General features: G+C 40.2%; 1 non-coding gene across 1 annotated transcript; it reads right to left on the bottom strand.

Moving 5' to 3' along the window:
- Positions 1-4,805: 4,805 nt before the first annotated feature.
- Positions 4,806-4,912, bottom strand: LOC138095649 (U6 spliceosomal RNA). Its single transcript, XR_011146394.1, has one exon. It is a non-coding gene; the product is annotated as a U6 spliceosomal RNA (small nuclear RNA).
- Between the last annotated feature and the right edge of the window lie 793 nt (positions 4,913-5,705).

Genomic DNA, 5,705 nt, shown 5'->3' with positions numbered 1-5,705 from the left:
CAAAGTAGTTTGCATACAAGAATCAGCAGCTGAATGAGGATCAAAGTACCATTCATTTCACTGTTAGCTGAGCACATGCCTGACACCAGAGAGGGCTGGGTCTGAGAAACTGCACAAAATGTGTGTCCTGATGCTTCCGTCTTGTGAAGCAATTCTTTTGTACTGCAGTTAGCACATGGCAGGTGCCTTTCAGCCAGCATGACTAGGTTTCACCCCCATGAGCTGGGGTTTGAGAAGGTGGCTTCCCCTGCCTCCTGGTTCCTCCTCAAGAGAGGTACTAGTGCAGGCAGCTGTCGAGGGTGGGGCTGTGCCTGCCTGAGCAGAAGTTTTCTGGATCTCTTGGATTCCACTGTAATGATAATAACATCCAACAGAGTTCTAAGTATGCTTCACATATACTAAACTTGGTTATTCTTCATGTATTCTAAGTCATCTCCAGCTGTTAGCGACCCCATGTACTACAGCACACCAGGCTTCCCTGTTCTTCACTATCTCTGTGAGTTTGCTCAAACTCATGTCCATTGACTCAGAGATGCCATCCAACCATCTCATCCTCTGTCGCTCTCTTCTCTTGCCCCCAGTCTTTCCCAGCATCAGGGATGAATCGTCTCTTCACATCAGATGGCCAAACTATTGGAGCTTCAGCTTCAGCATCAGTCCTTCCAATGAATATTCAGGGTTGATTTCCTTTAGGATTGACTGCTTTGATCTCCTTGCTGTCCAAGGAACTATTTTTGGATAATAATATTTTACAGAGGAGAAAACAGAGGCACAGAGTTGTTAACTAACTTTGTCGAAGGTCACAGGGCTAGATGTCAAACCTGGATTTGAAAGCAGGCAGTCTAAAACCTGTGTCCTTAACTAATATGCTTCTCTACTTCACCTACTAGTTCCTAGTGGCTTCTGGTTATTTGAGACTTCCCTGGTGGCTCAGACGGTAAAGGAATCTGCCTGCAATGCAGGAGACCTGGGTTTGATCCCTGGGTTGGGAAGATCCCCTGCAGAAGGGAATGGCTAACCACTCCAGTATTCTGGCCCGGAGAATTCCATGGACTGTATAGTCCGTAGGGTCAAAAAGAGTCTTGGACATGACTGAGTGACTTTCACTTTCACTTTCTAGTATTCTTGTCTGGAGAACATGGACAGAGGAGCCTAGCAGGCTACAGTCCTTGGGGGTCACAAAGAGTCGGACACGACTGAGGGGCTAACACTTTCACTTCACTTTCTGGTTGTTTACATCATCCAGATCTAGCACCTGGGTTCACGGGATCACTTCTTCCTTCGGCAGGACACCATATTGCTACAGTGTCCTCTGGTTATAAAGCGATGACTAAACATTGCCTGGGCGTCCCAGGTGGCACTAGTGAAGAACCTGCCTGCCAATGCAGGAGACTTAAGAGACTTGGATTCCATCCCACGGTCGGGAAGATGCCCTGGAGGAGGAAATGGCAACCCACTCCAGTGTTCTTGCCTGGAGAATCCCAAGGACATAGGAGCCGACATAGGCAGACTACAGTCGATGGGGTCACAAAGAGTCGGACGTGACTGAGCAGCAGCAGTTTAGTGTGGATACCGTCTGTCGCAGCCACACCGTAACCATGTGAGCACGCATCTCATTTGCCTTCTGGGTCAGGAGGCTGAGGACAGTTGGAACTGGCAGGCCAGGTCATGCTTGTCACAGTGTCTCTTGGGACTCGGCGGCAGATATCTGAAAGGGAAAGTAAGGGAATCTGAACCGTAAGGGGATCAGAAGAAGATCAACTATTCTTTTATCTATCTAATGAATCTATTTTTTAATTCATTCAAAATATACTCATTGAGCTCAAACTCTATATCAAGCAAAATTCTAGATGTCTCAAATACATCATTCAACAAAACAAAAGTGCTAGATTTACTGGAACATATTTTGGTAGAAGACACAAAAATTTTAAAGCTACACATTAATTAATATATTCTTAATGTGGTATGTTAGTTATAAAAGCAATGAAAAATGGAAAAGAGATGGTGAGTAAGAAGTGAGGAGAGAAACAGTGGAATATTTTATAGCAGGGAACAAAAGCTACCTTTCGCATATTAATGTTGCTGAATCTCAGATAATTAATATTAAGCTGAGAAAACATGATGCAATATGATACCATATCCAAAATTCAACATAAGTTATGAAAAAAAGTGTATTTATCTTGATAAAAATTTGTAAAAGTATTAGGAAAGCATGAAATGAAAATAATTGTGGTGAGTGAGAGAATTAGAAGGAACTTCCAGTGAATATCAGTAATATACTTTCTTTATTTGTGTGGTAAACTAATGAATTCTCATTTTATGATTGTTTTGAGAAATTATATGTCATTTTTGATGATTCCTGAAAGCACATTCTTTTAAACCATGGCACATCATGCAATCAGAGGGAGTAATTCATGAACATCTAGGTTCTCTCCTCTTTCTGTCTCCTTTCAAAGATGCAGCGCCTAAATTCCTCTCCCTCACCAAGCTCTCCATTTCCCAGGCTGTCTTTCGTGTCTTCCAATGAAGTTATTATGCATTCCACATCCACATTTCCTGTTAAATTTATGCCTAGGTATTTTCCAGCTGTTATCATTGTGAGCTCATGGTGTTTAAAAATATAGTTCTTACACTTTTATGTTTTTATCTTGTCAAATCTGTCAGCCTGTTCCTTTGTGCTTGCCTACTTTGATACTAGTCTTAGAAAAGCCTTCTCCACTCCAAGATTATGGAACTGTTTGCTTATATTTTCTTTCAAACCATTATGCTTTTACTTAGTATGATTAAAAGGTTTTTGTTCACATTTAAATCATGTAAGGGTTTATTTAGCATCTGGTATGAGGTAGAGCTCAACTTTAGATTCCAAACGGTTAGCTGGTGGAACCGATTCACTGTATTGAATTACCCATCTTTCCCCCATTGATTTGAAATTCCACATTTATCACACATGCAGTTCTTATATTTATCGAATCTCTTTTTCAGTTTTCTCTTCTGTTCTATTGATCTGCTATTCCCCAACCAATACTACAAAATGACTTTATTTCTTATTAGAAAAGCAATAAAGGCTTATTACAGAAAGATCAGAAAATACACAGACACGAAAAAACAAAAAAACACCTGTGACTGTATCCAGGGAACTACCATTTTATTTGGTGTTTATCATTCCAAAGCATTTAATTTATATAAGTATATATTGATAAAGTAAACTTAAGACCATGTCATATACACAGTTTTGTAAACTATTTCACTTTATGATGCTCCAGGAATGTTTCTTTGCCAGCAGGTACTCTTCTTTTTTAAACTTAAATATATATATATTCATTTATTTATTTGGCTATTCCAGCTCTTCATTGCAGCATGCAGGATCTTTAGCTGTGGTGTAAGGAATCTAGTTCCGTGACCAGGGGTTGAACCCAGGCCCCCTGTATTGGGAGTATGGAGTTTTTTTTTTTTTTACCTAGTGGATAATTGTTTTACAACATTGTGTTGGTTTCTGCTGTACAGCAACGTGAATTAGCTGTAAGAATATATATATATATATCTTCTCCCTCTTTGAGCCTCCCTCCCACCCCCGGGAGCCTGGAGTCTTAGCCAGTGGACCATCAGGGAAGTCCCTTTCTAAAACTATTTTTTTTCTGTAAAATATAACATTTGTACAAAGAGTACGCAAAGTGAATGTTTTTAGCTCAGTGATTTATCATGAAATAAACACTCACGTAACCGCTATTCAAGTTAAAAAACACATGTCAGCACCTTGGAAGCCCATCTTGTTTGCTTTTACTCACCGCTTCCTTCCTCACAAAGATAACTTCTAACCTCCTGGCTTTTCTTCCCCCAGAACTTTACCATGTGAACGTTAATCACCAAACAATACAGTTTCGTTTTGTTTTTGTTTGTTTTTGGCTGTGTGGTTTGTGGGCTCTTACTTCCCTGACCAGGGATTGAACCTGAGCTGCCTGCAGTCCTAACCACTGGGCTGCCAGAGAATTCTCCAGTACATAGTTTAGTCTTAGCTAATTTTTGGACTCTATAGAAATGGAAGTATGCAGTCTGTGAGCTCATTTGTGACTGGCTTCTTTCACTCAGTGTTATTTTTGTAGTAGCCCTCCATGTTGTGGCAGTAGTTCATTAATTTCTACAGATGTATACTATTCTGCTATACAGCCATATGACAATTTATTCATAAATTCTACTTTCTGTGCAAATTTGGACCGCTCCAAGTTTTGAACTATTACAAACAGGGCTACAGTCATTTTTTGTGTCATATACCTTTTGGTGTATGTGTGTACATTTTTCTGTTGGTTATTTACCTGGGAGTGGAACAACTAGTCATCAGGGTTACTTACATACATACAGCTTTCATACCTACTGAAACAGCTTTTCAAATGATTGTACCTTCCCATCAGCTGAGAATTGTAGTGGCTTTATGACTTTAAAGTTTTTTAATTAAAAAATTTTCAGCTTTATTAAGGTATATTGACCCAAAGTATATATATTTAAGGTGTACAATTTGATGCTTTAATATGTTTACATCGTGAAATGATCATCACAGTCAAGCTAATTAACCTATCCATCACCTCACATACTATAATGTGGGAAGAGGAAAAATATTTTTTTCATCCCCTAAAGTTTTGATGACCATGAAAGTTTGGGATACCCTACTGCTGGAGTCCAGCTCCAGCCGCCAGGGGATCAGCCTGAAGGGATGAGTGGTGGTGGTGGGAAATGGTGTAGCCTCGGACTCGAGGTACGGGACTACATGTTTATTTCAAGCATCAGGTTCTCTTCTATCCTTTTTTTTTTTTTTTAATATGGAACACTTCATGAATTTGCATGTCATCCTTGCACAGGGCCCATGCTAACCTTCTCTGTATCGTTCCAATTTTAGTATATGTGCTGCTGAAGTGAGCACATACTTTTTCTAAAGCATTAGGTCAGAGGTTTGACATATTCAGTTCCCCCTTACCCAGATTATTGTCTCATCGTTGCCCTTCAAACAGCATTCCTGCTTCAGTGATTCTCTCAGAGTCGTGTTTACTTGTGATTACATTGTAACTCATGCTGATGTCTGGGCTGTATACCACATTCCTCAATTTATTTCTCATCTTTCTAAATCCTGCTTGCCCCTAGTATCCTAAGCTCATTATCTCCTAAAAGGGTTTCTAACTATTCTTAATTATTCCTAATCCCTAAACTCAGAAAATTTCCTTTGCCATAAACATTTTCCTCACAAACAGGTCTCAGATAACAATCCTTCCCAAGGCCTCAAGCTGTGGCCTACATGCTCATCCTAGGACATTCTTTGTAAAAATCCTTGAACAAATGTCAATGGTTACTTTATAGATTATTTTCTGGGCACAACTGCAGAAGGCTTTGTGCTTTCTCATGCTTCTCTCAAGAACAATAAGCACCTTAACATTCTTTCCAGCCAACTCAACCGAAGAAAGGAAGAAAAAAGTCAGAATCACAAGAGCTAACCCCTTCATCCAGGTCCGTGCCTGCGGAATGAGGAGAGGGGGCTGGGGCCGTGCCTCCATTTTGTCAGTAATGCCTAACCTGGCTCCCGACACCCTACTCATTCTGGAAACTATGAATGAGATCCTGGGACAACAAGTAAAAGCTGGCAAAAAGGTAAGAATTCTTACCATGCCAGCCTTCTGCATTTCTATCTGTGGTGTCTGGTTGAGAAAAGAAGGCAAGAATTT

This window comes from Capricornis sumatraensis, chromosome 19 (assembly GCF_032405125.1).
Source record: "Capricornis sumatraensis isolate serow.1 chromosome 19, serow.2, whole genome shotgun sequence".
NCBI classification, from domain to species: domain Eukaryota; kingdom Metazoa; phylum Chordata; class Mammalia; order Artiodactyla; family Bovidae; genus Capricornis; species Capricornis sumatraensis.
Note: the sequence above shows the minus strand (reverse complement) of the source record. Positions and strands in the feature narration are given on the sequence as shown.